Source organism: Hermetia illucens, chromosome 4 (genome assembly GCF_905115235.1).
Source record: "Hermetia illucens chromosome 4, iHerIll2.2.curated.20191125, whole genome shotgun sequence".
NCBI classification, from domain to species: domain Eukaryota; kingdom Metazoa; phylum Arthropoda; class Insecta; order Diptera; family Stratiomyidae; genus Hermetia; species Hermetia illucens.
This window is the reverse complement of record NC_051852.1, coordinates 148,160,749-148,185,893: the sequence shown is the minus strand read 5'-3', so window position 1 is coordinate 148,185,893 and position 25,145 is coordinate 148,160,749. Positions and strand designations below refer to the sequence as shown.

Sequence of the window (25,145 nt, the reverse complement as noted above, 5' to 3'; positions counted from 1 at the left end):
TACTTTCCGAAGCCGGTCTTAGTTTTGACATTTTTTGAAAAGGTGGGGAGTGCGGGGATAGAAAGTAATCATTTCATTAACGGGAACTACTCAACCGAAAAATCTGAAAAAAATCAAGAGACTGCCACTTTGTGGTACCTAGGCTCCGAAATACCTTTCATACCGATATCTTTCCAAATAGTTAATAATATAATAATAATCGTTGGCGCAACAATCCATATTGGATGAGGGCCTCGAAGTGTGTTAGAGCACTTCATTCAAGACCGTAACGGTACACTACAGTATACTGTAGGAGGCAATGTGGTCAGCATTGCGCTCACCTGAGATTATTACCCTGATTTGACTCAGGTACTCATTCACAGCTGAGTCGAGTGGTATCCGACGTCAAATCACGATACAAATTCCACTGCCACCAGTGAGATTTGAACCGCGACCTTCCGTACGACAGCCTTGCGCTCTAACCACTCAGCTATCCGGACCTTAGTTAGTTAATAATAGCACATTATTATAATTTTTAGTAATTAGCAGCACAAGCCCTTTTAAGTTCATCCTAGAACCATGAAATTTGCAGTAATGTAGACTATAATATAGAGCATGATCCTACCAAATTTGATGGAAATCGCATTATTACTAACAAAGTTTTAAAAGGTCAAAATTGTCGTTTCTTTGCAAATGCAAGACTATGCATGTCAATATCACTCGAAAGTGGATATTTTCACATAATATATGCATATATTACGTACTACGTATTAATGGGGCAAATGCACACTAAAATGCCTTTATATAAAAAATACACAAAACCTTTCATACCTGAAACGTCCAGCTTCTGGTTTCCCGATTTGTTTGTATCTTTTGTAGGTTAAGTTCTTCACATTGCTAATGATATTAAACTCCGAGTGTGAAGCATATGAGTTTGATTATTATCAATACAGTGCTTTCCATCAAATGATTTATTTAGAACGCTTTCTAAAAAATAGAGGGCAATGGAATTTTTAGCTATGTGACACGGAGCTGTCATGCACTCCTTGCTCCTCATACCTTCTTCTTTTTCTTCAGTCTTTGTCCCGTTTACAAGCGGATTCGGTTCGTCGTGCTCGGTTTCGCCTTTTTATTTTATCAAATGCCTGATCTGGATGTTATCGCGAGGCGCCCCATCCAGCGTATCAAGCCACCGTTGTTTCGGCCAGATCAATATTGGAAACTGCATTCTCGTTAGCGCGAATTAAGTGACCATATCATCGAAAACGCCGCCCTCGCCGTTTTTCCACGATCGGTGCAACCCCATAACCATCGCGGATATCCTCATTTTGGATGTGATCAAAACGTGTCACGCCACTAGTCCAATGCAATATTTTCGTGTCCATTACCGCAAGACGCCGTTCATTGTCTTTTATAGTCGGCCAACACTCAGGACTATAGAGATCGGCAGACGGACGACATTTCGGTAAATTTTAGATTTGAGACGTTCGCTGATACGTCGATCACAAAGAACACCAGTTGTGGAACGCCACTTCATCCAGGTTGTGTTAATTCGTGAAGAAATTTCATTATGCAATTGTACATTGACTGACAGCATTGACCCGGGACATTTAAATCGCTCAGTTCTGGGCAGATTACTGCCATTGACAGAACTGAGCGATTTAAATATCTCGAGTCAATACTATCAGCCAATAGAGAACTGCGTTATGCTCCTCACATAGGGAAACACAAAACCTTTTATACCTGAAGCGTCAAGCTTTCGATTTCCCGACTTGTTTTTAAATTAAGATTGAAAATCAATAATGCCAGTTTCTATTTATTCCACCCTCACATTCATAGTGTAAATTTCCCCTAATACGTGAAATTATCTCAATATACATACTCTGAACTGTGATAAACATAATCTACCCTCTAAAAGGCGAATTAGATGCTATTTCCGGTTTTATTTTTGAAACTAAATTCAACAATATGCACCTAACTTTCATCCAATTAAATTTGCATTAACTACGTTATTCTAATTCCCGGAAATATGTCTCCACAAAGTTTATGCAGATGAGATTAGAATTGCAGCCATATTATGAGCCATATCACGATGGCGCTCCACGTAATATTCATAGTACTTATCTTCTGCCAACATTTTCCTTGTTTTCTTTCCCTGGAAAAATTCAAATTGAAATTATTTCCCAAATAGACTTGGCGCGATAAAAGCTGCCGTGCCGTTGTTAACGCCCAGTGTCTCGACAGTTTTGTCACTTTTCTTCACTACATATATGTATGTACGTATATGAGTGTGGACAATCTGATAATTTGATAAGATTTTCACTATTACTGTGCAATAATCTCGCGCTAATCGTATGGATTTGATAAAACTATTTTAAGATGAGTTGTGGCGGCGTTCAAAACCTGCTTCATTGTAAACAATGCTGGGAGTTGCGCATGCGGAGTTTGCATGAAAAGCGTTATCAAACTGATTCCACATATTAGATATGAGTCACTGAAGGTTCCTCTGATATTGCCTGTGAAGATTTATTCGATTTACTCGGACCTTCTAACATTTCAGCCACGCATTTATTTGAGAATCGATCTTGAATACAAAAAACCCACTTGTTCGATTCGTATGTTCCCGAAATGTAATATTAATTGCTCCGCAGACTTTACACTGCAAAAGCAATGACTGTTAGCAGCTCCTAGATTCCCAGTAAATTTATCAAATTTCTCAAGTACTTCCCATTTGATTGATAGACAATGCACGCTCCATAAGTAACACACCCACTTCCTACTTTTCAAGGAGCCGTCCACATAATTCACCGAGAACGTGTATCAAAGACAAGAATCTAAATGAAATTCTAGTATTCTAGAATCTTGAGTAAATAAATTCGAGACAGTGAGGAGAATAAAAAAAAACATGGGGGAAATAACTCGAAAATGAAGTCCAAGCCCAAGAAGTTGAGTTGAGGAATCAAATCAGGTGGGATGATAAAATAATGAAATTTTATCATGGTCTAATTTTAGATTCGCCTCGAGAAATATTCTGCTTTTGATTAGTTTTTTGCTTGTATCTTAATGAGAAGTTTTGTTTCAATGTGTTGCAATTAGATAAAAACGTGAGTAGGCAACGCGACAATTATTTATTTTGAAAAAAAAGTTGATAACCTTTCTCAAAGAGCAATTGTAAAATGTCACTAAAGTTGGGGAGAAAATAGAAATGAATCACAAAAAAAAATTCAAACCAGTTCAGATTATCTTATATTTTCACAATTATGCGGCATTGTGTATACCAACCCATAGCCTTTAAGTCCTGACACAGGAATATCGACAGCGGTTACTTTAATGATTTCTTCATAGAAATATTACTTCAAATAAAACTTGAGGGAAACTGAAAACTAAGCCCTTCAGTTATGAAAGGTTTTGTAGATTTCTTATGAAAGGATATTTGGGTGATTATCATCATCATCAACGACGCAACAACAAGGAACTCCAGATATCCCGGTTTTGCATGGAGGTCCACCAATTCGATATCCCTAAAAGCTGTCTAGCATCCTAGCCTACGTCATCGCTCCACCTGAATCAAGGTCAGCCACGTATTCTTTCTCTACCATATATTATGCCCTTATTGACTTTCCGAGACCAGTGCAACCTATTAAACCGAAGTTTAACCACAACTAGATTGGTATCGACAAGATCGACGTATCGCTCATAGATTTCATCGCTATATGAGCTACGGAATCGTTCATCCTATTTTAAGGGGCTGAAAGTTCTTCAGAGGATTCTTCCCCCGATGGGGGCGACGGGTTCGCAATTTTTCTTGCTAAGTACTCAAGTCTGGGAGAAATACCTAAGGACTGACAAGATCAGGGGTCGTCCCCTCAGGGGTTGTCAACAATCCTTAACGGGTCGCTTACGATATCGGGAGTGGCGCTCCTGAGGTGCCCGAGCAAGTAGTTCTGACCCCCTAGCTGGCATAATACCTGCGTCCTAGGTAGTAGCCTCGAAAAAGTTTCTCGATGAAGAGCGAACTGCTAATGACCGATACACGCCGGGACACACTGAGAGTCCACGGAGCCGTCGGCAACTCCTTTTCAATGTCGATGGGGTGATGTAATTCTAGCTCTGCCAAGGTTGATAGCTGTGGCATGTATCAAGAGGCAGCCCCTTCGTTGGTGAGCTGGTTGCGTTTCTACTTGGTCTTTTTCTTCAGCCTTTTTCCCGTTCACAAGAGCGAGGTCGGCTCGTCGTGATCGGTTTCGCCATTTGGCTCTATTGAATACCTGATCTGGGTGCAGTCTCGTGGCTTTTAAATCCCCATCCAGTGTATCAAGCCACCGTTGTCTAGGCCTGCCTTTTGGTCGTTTACCATCGACTTCGATATTCAGATCAATCTTGGAAAGTGAATTCTCGTTAGCACCAATTACATGACCATACCATCGAAGACGCCTCTCTCGCAATTTTTCCACGATCGGTGCGACCCCATAACGATCGTGGATATTCCCATTTCGGATGTAATCAAAACGTGTCACGCCATTAGTCCAACGCAACATTTTCGTCTCCATTACCGCAAGACGTCGTTCATTGTCTTTATAGTTGGCCAACACTCAGAACCATAGAGAGCGACAGGACGGTAAATTACGGTAAATTTTAGATTTAAGACGTTCGTTGATACGTTGATCACAAAGAACACCAGTTATAGAACACCACTTCATCCAGGTTGCGTTAATGCATGAAGAAATTTCATAACGCAGTTCTCCATTGGCTGATAGCATTGATCCGAGGTATTTAAATCGCTCAGTTCTGGGCAGATCACTGACGCTGACAGTGGTTGTGCCTGTTTTATGGAGATCGGTCGTCAACAATTCAGTTTTGTTTAGATTCAATCTGAGACCGTGTTGCATGAGGCGATCATTCGATTTTTGGACAAGTTGCTCGAGATCATTTTTGCTATCAGATGCTAGGAAAACATCATCTGCATAAAGCAGTGTGTAGGGCGCAGGACGTTGGATACCCCGTGTGACAAGAACAAAGAGGAGTGGTGAGAGGGCGCTTCCTTGATGAACACCAACAGAGACACGAAGCGGTTTTGATACACCCGCCATACTTCGAATTTTACTTTTCGGATCGTGGTAGAGCAATTGAACCCAGGGCACGGGTTCTTCTGGCACGAAGTGTTATCGTAAAGCATACCAGATGAGTTCGTGTGACACTTTCTCTAGATTCAGAAATGCAATGTAAAGATCCGGCTTGATTCACGCTTATTTCAACGATTTCGCGAATACGGTTGTCAAGAATGCGTTCAAAAATCTTCATGGTATGGGAAAGTAACCGGATCGGACGATAGTTTGAACATTCTGCTGGACAATCTTTCTTCTTCCATGTTGGAACAGTGGTACTTTCTTGCCAGTCAGATGGTGTTCTTCCTTCCTGAATAACCCGATTAAAGAAATCACTGAGCCACAGTGTTGGGTCCTAGTTTTTCGCGTTTCAGAGTTCAGATCCGATGTCGTCAGGTCCTGTGGCTTTTCCCGATTTCATTCGTTTTATTCCCTCCTCGACTTCAGTTGCGCTGACATTTAAGCCCATGAGTGTTTTACGTAGGTACCTGTCGTGGAGACTTAATCCTACGGTTCTCTTCAGGTACGGATTGATTTTGTGACCACAATCAGAGTCCCGCTGAGACAAGCAACAACGGTACCAGTCAATACCAAGTGCATGGCTTAGCATTCATACTGGTGGATGCAAGAATTACCTAAATCTCTACCGAACTAAGGAGTACGGCACCCGTGTTGCAACGCAACACCACGCCGAGGCCCGAACGTCTCTTCTCGCTTGAGCACAACCACAACCACCATGAAACTCCCACTAGGGGGGTCAACCGCAAACAACCGAGCTGTACTCACATACAAGGGGAGTTCACCCGAAGTATGAGAGTCCAAGGGCTATCCCGGTTTCCATGGTACCAATATACTCCTGGTAAGGTTTCGTGACCAATTGCCACTTCAGATGAGTCCCCGTGCAGACTCGGGCCTGAACGCCCTGATTAGGCCTTTGGAGCATTCGCCTACTGCATTACGGCCGGCAAACCAAAGTGAGTACAGCGTCTCCCGGTGCCATCACTATGGAGGTTCTCCTCGGCCACTTGGTTTTAGTTTGGCCAATAGGGTTGCCGCCCCATCTTCCGCACCGCCACCTCTGAGCACCAGTTGCGCTGACAGGTAGAACTGCTCCAAATGTCGGCAATGATTGTGGAAGTGGAGGATGAGTAAATTCTTCAATTGAAATCTGCTCGAAGTATTCTCGCCATCTATCCGTTGTGGCTCGACGGTTGGTAAGCGAAATAGCGTTCTTGTCATTAACGCAACAGAAGTGTTCAATATCCTGTTTACGTTCATTACGGCTTTTAGCAAGTCGATACAGATCTCTCTCGCCATCCCGAGTGTCCAGTTTATCGTAAAGATTTTTGTAATGGTTCGCTCGGGTGACAGCGACTGCTTCTCGGTTGGCATTCTTATCAATTTGCCAATTAGCAGGCGTTTTATCGTCGAGAAATTTGTGGTAGAGGCGTTTCTTTTCACGGACCTTCATTTCAACATCATCATTCCAAAGCCAAGTATCTCGGTTGATGTACCGCTTACCCGGCTTGGTGACCCCGAGGGTTGCAAAGGCCGCTTTGTGGATCGTGTCTTCCATTTTTTTGGTTCATTCGTAATGGTCGGCGACGGAGACGGGAACCCAGATATTACCACGCAGTGTTATAATTGCGGAAAGAGACACAATGGAAACTACCGAAACCAACCAAATGGTATCGAATATAAGCCGAGTGGGAGGGCCATCGACTACTCTGGCGCAAGCTGAAGAGGAAAGGCTTATTAAGAAATGCGCGGCAGTTGTGAAGCACACACGACCTGCGACGTTCCTCCAGAAAAACGTCAGTAAAAGGGTGAAAAACGGGCTAATGGAGCTGGAGGAGCTCCTGGAGTAAGAGAAAATCCGCGGGGAGCAGAAATGACCGCGTCTCCCAATGAGAACACAACGAGTACCAAACGGATCGCAGATAGTCAATTGCAGAGAGAACTGGAAAAACACGAAAGAAGGGACATCTGAAGGAGACTTCACTCAGATACTCTTCAGGGCTCAATAGAAAAAGGCGGAAGAGGCAACAACACGCCGCGTCATCAGAAAAACCTCTGCTTAAAGTTGAGGCGGACATGAAGCACGGAGGAAAGAAAAGGTGGGGAGACGAAGGAGAACTAGACCGCCAGCTCAACTTATTAAGCCGAAGGAAGGCAAGACTTTTGCGGAAGTCTTCAGTAAAATCTGTTACAAGATCAAACTCGAAGATAGCGGAGCAGAAGTGTCTTCCATTCGTAAAACGAAGAGTGGTGGAGCCCCAGTCGAACTAGGCCCGATGACAACAAATATAGCTACGTTCGTTGAAGCAGTCAAGGAGAGAAAGCTTTGGTTTCCAGCCTAGAACCCACGTGTTTTTTGGAACTCCAAGACACTGACTGCCTCACAGAGAAGAACAAGGTAGAGGAGGTCATCAAACGCGAATGTCCGGAGGTAACCAATGTCCGGATTGATATCACCACCAAGCATAACGAAAAGGAAAGTTGCGTCCTATGCAGGGACCGTGGCGCGTCTGATGAGAACGTTGCACACACTGTCGGCTCGGGGCGGGGTCCGGTCTTCAGAGTACAATTGGAAAGAGCTAGGACTAGGTCAACATGATTCGCATCCTATAAATCAATATGCACCGGAGTGCAACCGCTCACGAGTTGCTAGCGCAGTTCGCTGCGGAGACCAAAGCTGATTTAGTACTCATCAGTAAGTAAGCAGTATCGAAACAAGAACCCAGTTTCATGGCACCGTGCCATATCAGGAGCAGAGCCCAAGGCCGAGGGGACGGCTTTGTTTGGATTCGGTGTTCAGCGATAATGTTTTCCAGTGTCAATTTTACGCCGAATGAGACGATACTGGACTGGACTTTCGACGCAGGCTTGATGCTTTGGAGGAAGCTATCTTAGGCACAGGTGGGCGGATTCTGGTCGGGGTGACTTCGATGCCAGGACACTTGAATGGGGCTTGCCTCACACTGAGGGAAACTAATTCTGGACGTAACCTTCGCGTTGGAATCACTGGTGGCCGGGTGGCGAGCTCTGGAAGACGTCTCGGCAAACGACCATCAATACATTGCCTTCGAAGCGGTGGACACAAACTCTCGGTATGCGCCACCTCGGCACTATTCCTGTGTATGGAATGTTGCGAAAGTGAACACCGGGAAACTTGTCGAAACCCTTGGAACAGGTTAGGCCACGCTGGGGGCAGCAGCCGACATTGTCGTAAATTCAGTTATGATAACGATAACGACGGCCTGCGGAGCTTCCATGTCATGATATCATTTGATACTCTCCACTCTCTGATAAGAGCCGCAATGGGGGATATTACGGTGATGTCTATGACTTCTTGTCTAACCACTTTGAAGAAAGTGGGTTCATTATTCAAATTGAGGATCCAGTAGTTTCGATGCTCCCGCGTTGATTTTGGAACTTCCACAGCATATGATCGGCGTTAACATCACAAATCCCGCCACCCCGAGGAGCCCGATTAGCACTGTGGTGCGCTGTTTTGATGCCACAAATTTCTAAGACCGTGACTGGCGTTATGGGAGCAGAGAAGCAGAGTCTAGCCGACTCGGATCTTCAGAGCCAACCCGTAGCATTCACGAAGGAAAGCAGCTCTCCCACCCTGCAGCTAGAAATTTCTCTAAGGTCCCCAAAAAATGGTTTACCTAGTACCCGTAACCTGACTCTAGCTAGAGCTGGGCAATCGCAGGGAAAGTGCATGAGGGTTTCCCTTCCTTCTCCGCAGCTTCGGCAATGCGAATTGTAGGGTATGCCGAGCCTGGCAGCATGGTCGTCGCTAGGTACAAGGCCTTGATGGCCGCTTGGCAGTCGGTCAGAATGGCTATGTTACGATTGGGGCTCGAATCTCGCTCCAGCGATCGACAGATTTCCAATATCGCCAGTACTTGGAATACACTGGCGAAACCTGGGAGACCATACGACTTGGATACACTATGTGTATTCGAGAAAACGCCCGTGCCGACTCTACAGGCCATCTTCGATCCATCGGCAAAAAAAATCATAACCTTGCAACACACTGCCAGTCTTCCACTTTGCGTGTCGCATAGTCCGTGGGCAATGCCCAGATTTCCCGAGGTACTTGGTCTAGGATGTTACTGTGGCCGTAGCACTTCGCTGCCCAGCATCCGGACTCACGGTGCAGTGCCGTGAGCTGCAACGTATTTAATGTGATGTCGCTCATAATGGACAGAAACATCCCTGATACTAATATCACCAAGTCGTCGGCATACGCTACCACCTGCACATCGCTGCTGTCCAATGTACGTAAAATTTCGTCCATTACTATTAACCAGAGCACCGGTGAGATGGCGCCACCCTGGGGAGTGCCTCTGTTCACAGCTCTAGTCAAGTGGGTGCCTCCCAGATCCGACTAGATTATCCTGGTACTTAGCATGGATATAATCCAATGCGTGAGATGCCCCTCCAATCCAATACTAGTCAAGGCTTCCTTGATGGCGTTGGTACTAACGTTGTTAAAAGCTCCCTTTATATCTAAGAAGGCAGCTAGGGTATTCTGATTGTACTACAGCGACCGCTCAGCCGTGCCAATTACCTCGTGGAGGGCGGTTTCTGTGGATTTTCCTTTGAGGTAGGCATGCTGGGACTTAGAGAAAGGCGTTCTCTCCATAATCGTCCTTAAGATGCGCTCTAGGGTCTTCAGCACGAAAGAGGTCAGGCTGATTGGTCGGAAGTCCTTCGCGGACTCATGACCGCGCCTGCCCGCTTTCGTTATGAAAACCATTTGTGCGTGCCTCCAGGACTGCGGTACGTATCCTAAAGAGATACAGCTCCGGTAAATCTCAACAAGCAACGGCACAACCCTTTCCAGCTGCTTCTGTAGCATGACTGGCATTATGCCATCTGGGCCTGGAGATTTATATGCGGAGAAGCTGTTTATAGCCCAGTCGATCTTACCGATTTGATAGTCTCGCACAGCTGAGGTGGCCGCAAACCCTCCAAGCAAGGTTCTGACTCACAGTCCTCCTCGCTGCCAGGAAAGTGCGTGTGAACCTGCAGCTTCAAGGTTTCGCTAGAAGATTCCGTCCAGGAGCCTTCCGACTTTTGAAGTAAGGATGGGCTCTTATGTTCTTTGGACAGAATCTTACTTTGCCTCGCGGATTCACTGGTGCTAGGTCTAGGGTCTGAGTGCTGAGGCTTTGCCTCTCCCCCACCTCATACACACGCACATAGAGAAGCAGAGGCGTTTTAAGACTTTGGATATGGTCCTATCTTACCATACAAAGTTTGAAAAAACTACTGCATAAAAAAAAACAGTGGACAAATCACTTGGATAGGTATTTCGAAAAACATAAATAAATATCAAGTAAAATTATTTAATGACTGCTGTCTGGACACAAAATATTTTCTAGCTCTCCTGCCACGTGCAGGCTTTTAATCGTTAACTAGGGAGAAATATTCTTGACATTTATTGAACATAAAACAAAAATGATGAATGGTTCTATTGGTAATCCTGCGAATTAATGGCGATCGCTTTTACTATGCATATTACTGGAAAAAACACTTGCATATGGCCATATTTTGAAGGTGCAAACTTTGGGCCTGATTTTGTTTATACTGTACTTACCTGTATAGTGCAATATGATCTGAGTAATCCAACAGGTAAGCGGTGACAGATGCTAGACAACCACAAGCTGGTAGATCCCAGTGACAAGGTTGATTTCAGGTTTCAGCAGAGATGTTACCGCGGGTGCTTATTCAATGTTGACAGAAGTGGTAGCGGAATTCCAATTTTTTTTCGGATTTTCCGACTTTATTTTGTGCGATAAATAAAAATTATTTTTATTTTTTCGTAATATATTATTTTGCTGGTTTTTATGCACTTTATATTTTTACAGAAGTAACTCTTCGACAGTTCTCCTTTATATTTCGATCCTGAACTTTCTTTGCGCTCTAATTTTGTGTAAATAATGTTTAAAGAAGGTAAATTATGTGCGTTTCGTATCAATTATCTAAATTTTTGGTTATATTTGTAATAAGTAAATATTTGAAAATCAAATCACTACTAGTTATTCGGAAAATCAAATTAACTTTTCGCACGCGTTGGAATTACTTCTTCCTGTAAAAAAAAAATCATTCCGGAAAAACCGATGTTAATTCATGAAATTTGGAGAGAAATGTTGGTAAAAAAAAATAGAATGTTTGTCGAGCTATATTCCTGCACACTTTTTTATTTATTTGAAATTTTCGCAATACACACACAACGGCACACGCGATTTTCGCGTGCACTATCACCAATCGCGGGGCAATCGCACGGCGAGAAAATATATTAGGAAAAGCACAAGGGGGTCACCAAACACGCGCAGGGAAAATCCTCTGAGATCATTGCCACCGAAAGTGGTTAATGTGTAAAAGTTGTAAGTCCATTTAATATGGTGATAATGAGATAAATAAAAAGGACAATGAGAGAAATTATAAATATGAAAATGGCCCGAAATTTCAGCCAAGCATAATTATTCTGATGAAGTGGAATATTGTTGAAAATTGTGGGAAATCAAGCGCGCGAAACGAACCGAATTTTCCTGCACCAATACAAAAATCCACTTCCATCATATAATATGCGAATGGATGAACTCACAGAACTTTCCCCCAACGAAGTTCACAACGACAGTGGCAATGAATTTTCCTCGCTTTTCACGCAGAGTGTACAGGGGCGAGGAAGCAAACAGAGAGTCTGCGCTGGGGCCGCACACGAATGACGACCTCCAAAGTTTTCCCCGGACCGAAAGGGGAGCAACGATATGCAGCGACGGGCGTCCGAACAGGCCGACGGTCAACGTTGTCGTCGTATCGCTCCCGTTGACTTTCCCCCGAATGCCAGTCTCCAGCCTAACGAAAAACTTTTTCACATTTACATCTGCTCTTTTGTTAATTTATTTCCACCTTTTTCCACTCAGAAAATTATTCACCGAATCAACTCTGACTTTTCCTCGATTTTCCGATTTTCATACATCATAGACTCGCCACATTCAGAGTTTAGACCAAATCATAAATTGCCCATGCTCTACAGGGTAAACACTTAGCACTCCGTGGAAAATCCTCCGAGTTTCCCAGTATTCGCTCGATACAAATGCAAAGTGCTGAAAAATACTTGAACCTCGAGAAAACCAATCCACGGCCCGAGACCGCAACGAGTCAACACAGCCCGGAAAATTTGGAATTTTGCACAAGTTGCCGAGGAAAAGACCTGCACAGAATTTCCCAGCGAATAAATTCATTGATCTACAAACGAATTAATGAAGGCGATGCGATATTTTCCACACAACAAATACACTCACAACCGCGCGCGACAAATTCTAGATATTCGATGACAACCTCCGAGAAAAATTCTATTCTATTGCTCTGCTTTTTTGATGGATCAGGCTCGGGAAATTGGAAATTGGGAGCCAACAAAAAAGAAGATGAAAAACTTTATCATCAAATATACACACAATCAATAAGACGCATACATTGAAAACATATAATGTTGGCAGAGAATCTGCAGGTTGGACGGAACGAGCCGTCGTTTTGTCGGAATGTATGCACGAGTATGGAGCCATTTGGGGGAGCACAAACTCCACTACACCACTCGTTTGTATAACAATCATATCATTACAGCTTTTGTGGAAAACCTACCCCAAACTGAAATCGAAATGAAACGAAGAGGGCGACTACAGAGCATATGCACCACCGCCAGGAAGCTGGCGGGGAACAATACATATATAAGTGGAAAACTGAACGGGGTGAGATTTTACGTAGAGACCATCGTCTATTTATGGTCCTAAGTAAGAGGAATTTCGAAGGGAATCACCTATGTACATACACTATAAATATTAGATGACTAACACTCTATATGAAATCAATTACCATGTTAATGATACATTACACCGTTGCAGTCTCGCACTGGACACCATGCGACACACAATTTAGATCCCCAATTATTTCAGGAGCAATTAAGTAATCCTAGATATATTTTTGTCCATTTCTGGACATAAAGTGACAGAAAGTAGAAAATTCTAAAGCTTTGTATAGTGCTGGGATAAGGGAGCAGAAGGTAGGGTGAATTTTTGACTCCTGAAATGTGCTCCCAGGATGTTGGCTCTCTCCTGGCAATAAAAGCTACCAATCGAAGATTAAGATAATTGACGAATTTGAAGTATCTGATTATTGTTCTACTTTTGATTGACAGACAACTCTTGAACCAATAAAGGATGATGTATCAGAACTACCAGAGTTGGTCAATCAGATTCGACTATAGGATAAACATCTCCGATAAGCGTTTTAGACTTTCCTCTGCTTCTGTACGTTATATTAGGTTCAGTCATTTTTTAGGATTTTGTTTAAAACCTCGATTGACTTGACTTGACCTTGACCCCGTCTGTCACATGCACCTTTCTTAGAAACGGATGCCCTTGTCCCGTTCACAAACGGGGTCGGCTCGTCGTGATCGGTTTCGCCATTTGGCTCTATCGAATGCCTGATCTGGGTGGAATCTCGAGACTTTTAAATCCCCATCCAGCGTATCAAGCCACCGTTGTCTCGACCTGCCTTTTGGTCGTTTACCATCGATTTCGATGTTCAGACCAATCTTAGCAAGTGAATTCTCGTTAGCACGAATTGCGTGATACCATTGAAGACGTCTCTCTCGCAATTTTTCCACGATCGGTGCAACCCCATAACGATCGCGGATGTCCTTATTTTGGATGTGATCAAAACGGTCACGCCACTATTTCAAAGCAACATCTTCGTCCGCATTACCGCAAGACATCGTTCATTGTCTTTTATAGTTGACCAACACTCAAAACCATAGAGAGCGACAGGACGGACGACAATGCGGTAAATTGTAGATTTGAGACGTCCGTTGATACGTCGATCACAAAAAACACCAGTTGTGGAACTCCACTTCATCCAGGTTGCGTTAATGGGTGAAGTAATTTCATAACGCAGTTCTCCATTGGCTGATAGCATTGACCCGAGGTATTTAAATCGTTCAGTTCTGAGCAGATCACTGCCGCTGACAGTGGTTGTGTCTGTTTCATGGAGATCGGTCTTCAAAAATTCAGTTTTGTTTAGATTCACTCTGAGACCGTGTTGCATAAGGTGATCATTCTATTTTTGGACAGATTGCTATCAGATGCTAGGAAAACATCCATCTGCATAAAGCAGTGTGTAGGGCGCTGGACGTTGGATGTCCCGTGTGACGGTGTCCATAACAAGAACAAACAGGAGTGGTGAGAGGGCGCTTCGTTGATGAACACCAACAGAAACACGAAGCGGTTTTGAAACACCCACCATACTTCGAACTTTACTTTTCGGATCGTGATAGAGCAATTGAACCCAGCGCACGAGTTCTTCTGGTACTAAGTGTTTTCGTAAAGCATACCAGATGAGTTCGTGTGGTACACGGTCAAACGCTTTCTCTAGATCCAGAGATGCAATGTAAAGAGGGCGATGCTTCTGACGGTGTTTCTAAATGAATAACCGTGCAGCGTGTATTGCTTCAATAGTTCCGCAGTTTTTAACAAATCCGGCTTGATTCACGGTTATTTCAACGATTTCGGTTGTCAAGAATGCGTTCAAAAATATTCATGGTATCGGAAAGTAACCGGATCGGACGGTAATTTGAACATTCTGCTGGGCTACCTTTCTTTTTCCATATTGGAACAGTGGTACTTTCTTGCCAGTCAGATGGTGTTCTTCCTTCCTGAATAACCCGAGGAAAGAATTCACTGGGCAACCGTGTTGAGTCCAAGCTCCTGTCTTGCGACTTAATCCCACGGTCTTCTTAAGACATAGATTGATTTTGTGACCACAATCAGAGCCCCGCTGAGACAAGCAACAACGGTACCAGTCTATACCAAGTGCATGGCTTAGCATTCATACTGGTGGATGCAAGAATTACCTAAATTTCTACCGAACTATGGAGAACGGCACCCGTGTTGATACGCAACACCACGTCGAGGCCCGAAGGTCTCTTCTCGCTTGAGCATAACCACAACCCCCATGAAACAATCACTAGGAGGCCTACCGCAAATAACCGAGCTATACTCACATACAACGGGAGTTCACCCGAAGTATGAGAGTCCAGGAGCTATCCCGACTGACAGGTGGAACTGGTCCAAATGTCGGCAATGATTGTGCAAGTGGAGGATGAGCAAATTCTTCAGTTGAAATCTGCTCGAAGTATTCTCACCATCTATCCGTTGCGGCTCGACGGTTGGTAAGCAAAGTACCGTTCTTGTCATTAACGCAACAGAAGTGTTCGATATCCTGTATACGTTCGTTACGGCGTTTAGCAAGTCGATACAGATCTCTCTCACCATCCCGAGTGTCCAATTTATCGTAAAGATTTTCGTAATGATTCGCTCGGGTGACAGCGACCGCTTTCTTTGCTTCCCGATTGGCATACTCATAAATTTGCAAATTAGCAGGCGTTTTATCGTCTAGAAATCTGTGGTAGAAGCGCTCAGAAACGGATACACCTATTGACGCGAAATTTGGTAGAAACCAGTGAACCAGTAAAATATTTTTTCACCAAATATAGTTATAACCAGGGGTATCAAATTAAAGATCTCGATTGGCACTTTTCGAAGCAAATATTATCTTTGGCATTGGTTGCAAAAAAGAGAAGTGCGAGTTCCAAAACGGGTCAATTATTTCAAGGGGCCGTTCTCAGAAACTACCCAATCAAAAAATCAGAAAAAAATTATGGTGAGTGCTTGGACCACCATATTTTTTTCTGATTTTTTTTTTGTAGATTGTTTCCAGTCCTTGAAATACCCTAAGTTACGATATTTGATCAAATTAATTTAATGATAGTATATTATTCAATTTTGAGAATTTACTGCGAATCTTCCTTAAATTCAACCCGGATTTGTAAAATTTGGCAGTGATATGGATTATAATACGAAGCATCATACTGAAAAGTTTGATGAAAATTCTGCTATTATTAATGTAGTTATAGTAGGGCAAATTTGCTCGCTGCTCCCTAAAAAATATTGCCCCTACCACATCGAATTGAAAACTGGGTATGTTCTACGTATATACAATACGATCTGTATATCGTACACGCAAATATTCTTCCGTAAAAAAGAACAAAACCTTTCATAGCTAATGCGACGAGCTTCCGGTTTCGAACTCGTTTCTGAATTTTAAGCATTGACTTCAACTGGAAGATATGTAATCTTATCAAAGTATCTACCTTAGTATCTTTACTAGGTAGATACCAACTCGGATACCTCATCTTTTGAGAAGACCCATTATATGGTCACTATTATCCTCTAAAAAGGGAAAAGCGAGTCAATCACACTTACTTGCAATCGCTGTCGGTTTCCTTTCTTTACCTAAATATGCAAACTTGTTTTTAAGGCGACCTACTAGTCTGCCATTTTAAGTAGTGAATTCCATCGCATGGTATAATTATCAATGGATTTGTCGCCCTTTCTTAAAATGTGACCTCATTATTGACAGAGTACCACCATGACATGTTGGATACAGGTGTCAACGCTTGGAGCTTTCGTGTAACCGTGGCGGTCGCTTTTTAGATGCTGCTACCATATAGTACCTCAGAGAAAACCTTGGCGCAGAACAACCCCAATTTGATTATGGTATAAAGGTAACCACATTTCCAGATTTTAGACCTAGCGAAGCAAAGGCGAAACTAGCACTTTTAAGGTCCCGACTAACGTCGAGTTTGATACCATTATCAGTGGAGACAACACTGCAAAGAGAGACAAATTGATCGATAGCTTAAATCGTCTACTGAATAATGTAGGTGGGAAGAGTGCGTCAGACTAAGAACCTTCATTTTTAAGGTTTTGTATGAAACAAAACCTTATTAGAAACGATTCGATGTCTGTTTATCCGTTTACGGCTGGACCGATTGTTCTCGAAATTTGGTGAGAACGTGTGGTCTGTGAATCTCTTTACATATGACAAGTGATGACAGTTTATGTTGAGTTTAAGGAGGGCACATGCGAAAGGGAGGTGTAAACATTTTTTCTACAAAATATGGCCATGTGGGGTGTCAAATGAAAGGGTTCAATTAGTACCTCCCGAAACTAGTCCCAAAATATGACCCTCAAAAAGTGTAACAGGTCTCGTTCTCAGAACCTATCCAACCGAAAAATCTGAAAAAAATTACAGTGGTGTATCTAAATGAAATCTAGGCCTCAAAATACATCCCGCTCCTATATCAGCACAAATAAAATCAACAATGGTATATTATATATGCTGTCGTACGGAAGGTCACGGTTCAAATCTCACTGGTGGCAGTGGAATTTGTATCATGATTTGAGGTCGGATACCAGTCGACTCAGCTGTGAATGAGTACCTGAGTGAAATCAGGGTAATAATCTCGGGCGAGCGCAATGCTGACCACATTGCCTCCTAGTGTACCGTTACGGTCTTGAATGAAGTGCTCTAACACACTTCAAGGCCCTGATCCAACATGGATTGTTGCGCCAACGATTATTGATTGAATGCCTTATTGCAATTGACTAGTGGTAGTCGATACGATGTCTACCTACAAGTACCATTTCGCCTGGATTAATCACTACACTGCACCTTTCCTTTTGGTACCAGATCAGCCGAAGGCGCAAAGGAAAAGCTTTGGAGGTTTAGCCCATTGCCATTCGCACGGAATAGATGCGCAGTAATCCCATATTTCCATGGATGTTTGGTTTTGCCTGTGATATTGATGTGGATGAACTTTTCTATAAGTCTAGCAGGGGTCGGATGAGAAGAAATCCAGCTTGGCTGTTCAAGGAGTGGACTAGACCAACTACTGCCAAACAAACAACACAAAAGATAAAATCCTGCTTTTTGTGTCGACAGCGACGCTTCGTTTTTTTTCGAACGATTCCGGGGGGTTTAATATTTTTGTAACCCACTTCTTATCCAGAATGATCAGATATTTTCTTTCATATTTCCGGTTTTTGTCTATTCAGGAATGAAACGTATGTAGTTGTTGGGGCGTTCTTCCTTGTTCAGAGGCATTTTTCTTCTATCTCCAATGGCACTAACAATTATCGTTTTCAAGCTGGTTTGCCCGAAAAAAATCGAAAAAACTCATGTAATACTTAACGAATTTTCTGAAAGCAATGGTGAATCCAGCATAGTTCGCATATGGGGCACCAGCTGTGAAATCTCAGCTGCTGAACTAATGAATGCTACAGTATTGTTGTCTTATGTGCAAGAAAAGATATTTAAGATATATAAGATATTTCTACCCCAAGCTCAATACATGCGATCGTTTTGAGAAAACTAATTTTGACTTCATCATATGTACAAGCACCGTGAGCTAACCACAGGTTCGAGCTGGTTCACCACCAGCCTCTCTTTAATTCGGTTTCGAATCCCGGTTGCCATGTTAGTGCAGACAGGCTGCTGTCATCACTTGCACTACATAGATTGTGATGATAATAAAACACGGTCTCATTGATAACCTAAGACTGTATCAATACCCTATACTCTAAAAGAAGTGTGTAGGCGTCATACAGTATACATATCATCATTCCAAAGTGGCATTTTCATTTTATATCAACTTTAAATCATTTTACAACCGCTTTTGTAGCAATTTTTGGAAAGAAATCTCTCTTGAAAATAAAAACCAAATTCGGTCCGATGTCGCAACTTTAAGAGCAAACACAACCAACCAAAGGACTTAATGATTTACCCACAGAACTGCCTCATGTAACAGGAAACGTGAACCCTAACAGAATATTCAGTTTTTGAGCCAATTTTATTCAAAAATAGCTGAAAGAAGAAACTAAAAAGAGTCAGCTGGGCTTCTAGATTACAATAGAATAATATATAGGGTTTAGATCATCACTCTACTTTTTCTCTATAGATTTTCAAAATTATTGTGAAAGTTAAAAACTTTTCCACTTGGGAATGTTAAAAAATGGAAGTCTAAGGATATCAACGTCCTGTGGTTTAACTTGAGTACCTGCCTTGTGAGTACCGGTCCTTTTCGGACACGGATTGACTTGATGCAAGAGCTATTTAACACCTCTTCCGTAATTAAGGGGTACGACGCCCAAGTTGTACAGCGCAACCGAACGATTGAGCTCACAAGGAGCTCAACTCCCACAAAGGGGGCCGGTTCATAATATAACTCATCAAAAGGACAATATGGGTGGAAGCTCAAGGGCAGAAAACAAAGATTTCCATCGCCTAACTCTTAAGGCGCAAAAGGTTTACCAGTCACACAGACGCCAAGCAATACTCAAATACTCAAATACTTTTCAGCTAAATAAAAAGAATTTGTTGACAACCTAAGCATTTCTAAACAAATTCTCTACGCATCGTAGAAAATAGTGGAAATATTCGTTCTTACAAAGATTAACGCAAACCGCATAATGTACCTCTCCCCGTTCACTCCTTTGTCGAGTATAGGTCATCATCACTATCATCAAACTTATTGCTGCACTAATAATAAGCCTACAGCAACGGAACAGCCTAAGGACGAACAAAAAACATCCATGACCAAGCGGGATTCGGACCCGGGGAAACGAGATAAGAGGCTGACATACAACAAACTCAACCGTGGCCCGCATAATATCGTATAACTATTGACTCAGTCATTATCATCACAGGTAGCGAAACCGTTTAATAATAACTTAGCAGGACATATGTATACAGTTAACAGCCAGGCATTGCCTTCTTCATATATAACAATAAACTGCATCTGTCGTTTTACTAGATGAAGAGTCCACTATTCTTGGAATCGTTGGTGACTCGAAACTGGTAATTTTTATAAAAGTGAATTTAGATGAAAAATATGTTAAGACGTTGAAAAATTACATATTTTTTTTATCTAAGGTCACTTTTAAAAAAATAGTCCATTTCCAGTTCTCTGAAGTTTTTACGTAACTGCTTTGCAGTAAAAAACAAACATAACCAAGTTAGTGGACAATGAACTACGTGCCCTATATCGACAATCGACTAAATCACAACCTTGAATTCTACCAACGAAGTCTACGCTGAAAAATAAGCCACCACTCCAAAAACATATATACCCACTTGAAAATGTTACAATCAATTTTGGAATTCTGCATAAACCTAAAAAATAAATGAAACAAATTGGACAGAAATGTCCCCTCAATTTTTCAAATAGTTAGACCCCTTTTGGGAACATATTGATTTCCTTTGCGAAATTCTCTTCAAACTAGTGTAATCAAGGAGTCCACTCAAATGGGCTTTTCCCAACTTCAGGGGTTGGGTTAGAAATAGCAACTCATGAAATTCAATCGAAGTGGGCGCCAACACGAGCTTACATCCCACTGTGCTAGCCAATTCGTAAAGGTTGGCAGAGGAGTTGACAATTCGATCTCTCAGACGCCTTTTTCCAAAATTCGCGTGCCTTATATCTGAAGCTCAAAATTGTCAACGTTCAAATGGTTGGTTTCTCCTTTTTTAGCCGTTGTCCCGTTTGGGTTCGTTTAGATTGGATTTGCTACTCTTCTCGGTCATAGGTTTGGTCCGGACAGAGTTGAGAAGCTATCCATCCACCATCTAACGTATCAAGCCATTGCTATTTCAGTCGGCTTTTGAATCGTTTCCTATTGACTTTAATGTTCAAACCAATGCTAAATTCTGAATTCCCATCAGAACAAATTACATGACTATTCCATCGAAGAGTCAAGCGGCCATGAAGACTTTGGACTCAGCGACGACATCCTCCAGGCTGGTGGGGCAGTGCAGAAACGCGATGGAAAGAACGACCCGAGACGTACAAACTGCCTTCATCCAGATCGAGCAGGCGGCGCGAGATCTTCGGCTGCACATCAATGAAGGCAAGGGAAAATATATGATGGCAATGTCAGTACTCAAAACCAAGCAACCAACTGGGTTCTCAGCGAAAAAAATTGCTAACATTCGGCCACGTTCAAGGGAAGAATCCTCCGAAGAATTTTTGGCCCCCTACACGACGATTCCGTAGCGATAAAATCTATTAGCGATGCCTCGACCGTTTGATTGTTTCTCCACATCCGGCTCAATAGGTTGCGGTGGGCGGGTCACCTAATCCGTATGATCCGTATGGGTGAGGATGGTCCAGCCCGGAAAGTCTATATGGCCAATACCTATGATAGAAAAAGAAGACGAGGCAGATCCTGCCTCCAATGGAGCGAGGGCGTAGGTCAGGACGCCAGAGAGTTTTTAGGGATATCGAATTGATGGATTTCGGCGCAAAATCGGAATGTTTCGAGTTCCTTACTAAGGCAGGTCTAGACTGGATACCGGTTGTTGCGCCGTTGATGATGATGAGTCACAGAAGACTTGTGGTTATATATCGACTATTGTTCTCATTTGGTGATTTCGACAGAGTATGTTTTCTCAAAGATGCATCTGGAAACCATATGATTGACAGGCATCAGAGCCTCCTGATGTTTGTCAAGGCATTTTCAGATGCATACATAACTGTATAATTGGCTGCCTTTTCACGCGCCAATTGTACCGAGTCTATATGCCTCGTCGTCTGCTCTCCGTCTCACTTCCAAATGAATATGGGGAGAATTAAGGATAGCTTCATGTCCCGCGGTGGGCGTATTACTCATTTCTCCAGTGATACTTAAGCAACCGAACCTTTGAACATGCACCAGCAACTTCCCGCTGTTAGCAAAGTTCAGTTTCGGCTATCAGATGACGTATGCCTACATCGAAATGGACTTTATTATGGATCCAATGAATCTGCTGTCGTGAAAGCACACACCAGAGCAATCCGCAGCATTTCTGATATTGTTCCTGGATATGGTGCTTCTATATTAGCTTAGAGCCAAGATGTACTCCTAAATACTCGACAGTTTTTATCAGCTGGATTTGCGCCCCTGATAAGGTGGGTAGTGTGTGCTTGCCCCATCTGATGTTCCTAGTGAACATAACTAGTCCAGTCATCCCAGCGTTTACCATGAGTCCGTTGCGAAGGCACCAACTGCGGATTACATGCAGGGTTACATTCAACCGTAGCAAGATGTTTATTATCAGGAACCATAACCGAGGAGAAAGAATTCCTTCCTGTGGGCAGCCCATAAAATTTCCTGCCTTAATAGACTTCTGGCCGACCAGTATGCGGATTTTTTCCACCCCGCTTCCATGCTGTCTTGCCGTGTCCTAAATTGCCGCGAATGAGGCTTATTGGAGGCACCTTCGTTGTCCATGAATGCACCTAAAGCCCGCCATCCATGCATAGTTCTGCCTGTCAGTTACGCCGAAAGGGTCCGCGTACGCATGGCCGCCAGGTGAACTGAAAGCACCAAGCACTAAACAAACATGAAATCCTCGCTCGTGTCCTAAACAAACATGTCTGGCCGGTGGCCGAATCATTTTTCATTCGATCACCAACCGCCTGAACAGTCAAAACTGGTAGATCAAATGCATCCCATCTATGTTATGGGTGCAGGTCAATTGCGGACTCTTCAGGCTTCAAGCCCAACAAACTATGGATGGTGGGCTTAAAGCGCATTCTTTTCGAACATCGTCTTTTCAATTTTTGCCGCCGTGAGCTAATGGAGTCTTGTCTCCCTGGATTTGTCTTTCTGGGAGGCGTGTAGCTTATAGTGGAGTGGCCACTTAGGAATGTATGTATCCCTTCTGAGTAGATCTATTAGTCTTTCCAGTCCTTTCAGTAGAAAGAAAGGCCGAAGGTTTTTTGTGTATTTGTAAGTTTAGGGGTCTGTACAAAAGGGGGCAAATAACGCTTTGTAACCGCTTTCGCTAATGTTGCACTCAGGGAAGGAGTGAGGCAGCGTTTAATAATAATAATCGTTGGCGGAACAATCCATATTGGATCAGGGCCTTGAAGTGTGTTAGAGCACTTCATTCAAGACCGTAACGGTACACTACAGTGAACTGTAGGAGGCAATGTGGTCAGCATTGCGCTCGCCCGAGATTATTACCCTGATTTGACTCAGGTACTCATTCACAGCTGAGTCGACTGGTATCCGACGTTAAGTCTCGATACAAATCCCACTGCCACCAGCGAGATTTGAACCGCGGCCTTCCGTATGACAACCCAGTGCTCTAACCACTGAGCTATTCGGACAGCGTTTGACTTTGATAAATCGCCCCTGTCCTGGACGAAACTGTCACTCGTCCACTATTTATTGAAAATAACCTCTTGAAAATTTCGCCTTGGAAAATGTAAAGCAAGAGCTCTACAATTTCACAGACAAGCGTTTGCTGCCGTAAAATTACAGTTTCTTTCATCTTTAAAATCAAATATTCAGAATTGCATCCCATACTTCTTCATTCAAAGGAAAATACATGGCTATCGAGCAATTTCATGCATGCATCCGGACACCAAATTGTTAACATATTTCTTCCACAAATTTTAGTATAATTGGGTCAAATTTCGTTCCATATTTGCTAAGATGCAAGTCCCTAATTTCTTATATTTGGTGTGCAATCTGTGCCAATCTCAATCCTTTTGATGTTCTTCATCTGGAATTTCCGGAGAATCCACTTGAAACTAAGAATAATTTGCAAATTATAATTGAAAAAGAAGAATTTAAATTCAAGGAAGCTCAACCATCATTCGCGGTGCTGGCCTGGCAATGCCGACGCGAGAACTGCAAGCTGGGGCTCCTCTCGCTCCATATCCGACATTCAAGTTGGAGATAGGAAAATTTCGGGGAGCTTGGAGCTGTCGGAGTCAGGTGTCTGTCTGTGTATGCGTCGGCGAATGAAATGGATCCACTGGCGGGCTCGCGCCAACCGGGAGGAACAAGGAAATTCCGAAACCCTTTCCTTCACTCGCCGGACAAGTTTCCTTCCCTGCACACCCACTTGTGCGATAGTTGCAAAAAATGGAGGAAACGTTCGGGAGGACGGCTCTCTGCAGCTACAACCCGAGAGCCGTGATCTGCCAGAGGTCACTTGTCACACTGTCAGCCGCAGGTACCAAGCGCAACGCAATCAGCCAGACCCGAACCTGGTCCTTGTGTGTCTTGGCAAAGTAGCCAAAGCAAATACTCGCCGAGGGCAAGCTCTGGCGATCTTCCCCTGGCAAGTAACTCGGCCCAACCAAATGTCACCTGTCAATACAATTCCAATTGGAAATCATCCCGGAAGGAAATACCTGAGTGCCGCTTCTAATTAGAGGCTCGGATGTCACCGTTGTAACGACTTCCCGTTCCCAGCGAGCCGGAGCCTTCGGGGAAACCTCTCGAGCGCTCACATTGAACAATTTCATGCACTCGAACCGCTCCCGGCTGCCAGGCACCCGACGATTTCTGCCGCCACTTGGCCTTCCCGAAAGCTAAATTTTCTCACACTTTGCACGTTTGTATCGGCGCCGCAGATGATCGACGGCAACAACAGTCCCGCGGGGCGCACGGCTCCGCTTAGCACTTTTCGCGAAAAGGGAACTACTCGGCGAAGGTCAGCTGCAGAGAATTCCACCGTCAACGGCACATTTCACCCACTCGTCCGCAAGTGCAGCGGCCACGGCAACTGTCGTCAGTTATCACCCAATTTTCCGTCCTCATCTCACTCGAATCACTCACAGTCCGGGGGCAATCCATTGAAATTCCATTAAATGATTTTCGCGTGCATTGGCTGGCGGGCGACACGGTCGCAACCGCTCCGGTGGATTTTTTTGGTCGTCGTCGCCGCGGCCGAGAGCGAGAGCGACAAAAGAAAAAATAATAATAATAATAAAAGTACACACGACGAGCCGCAGAGCCAAGAGACCAGAGACCACACAAATCGATTTTCTTCACTACGAATTTCCACTAAAACTTTTCTTCTCTTCTCGACGTCGACGTCGTTTTTCTATCGAAGCTGTCGCGAATTTCCTTCGATTTTTCCCCGCAAGACCGCGGCCACACGTCACGGCACCCGAGCACGACAGCAAAACCACTTGATTCGAGGATCCTGCAAAGGTTTTCAGAGGTTTCTTCACAAACCGATTTTCGCCTCGATTGCTGCCCAGAAAGTTGAAGAAGTTTTGCAAAATTTTTGTGTATTGCAGCTCGGAACCAGAGCGCTGCGAATCGTGCCAGTTCGGGTAACTTACGACTGCGGGCGAAG

At 43.5% G+C, this 25,145-nt stretch overlaps 1 protein-coding gene across 6 annotated transcripts in view; it reads right to left on the bottom strand.

Annotated features, from left to right (window-relative positions):
- The window catches only part of LOC119653501 (guanine nucleotide-binding protein G(s) subunit alpha), a 132,536-nt gene extending 107,391 nt beyond the window's left edge, over nucleotides 1-25,145 (bottom strand). Inside the window, exons 1-2 of one of the 6 annotated variants that reach the window (XM_038058151.1) lie at nucleotides 25,022-25,145; nucleotides 10,702-11,193 (exon numbers count right to left, since the gene is read on the bottom strand). The gene's annotated coding sequence lies outside the window, so the exon portion shown is untranslated. Of the gene's footprint in view, nucleotides 1-10,701; nucleotides 11,194-12,231; nucleotides 12,395-24,192; nucleotides 24,373-24,783; nucleotides 24,999-25,021 lie in introns of those variants that run through there. The other 5 variants (XM_038058156.1, XM_038058153.1, XM_038058155.1 and 2 more) reach the window with 5 other exon arrangements.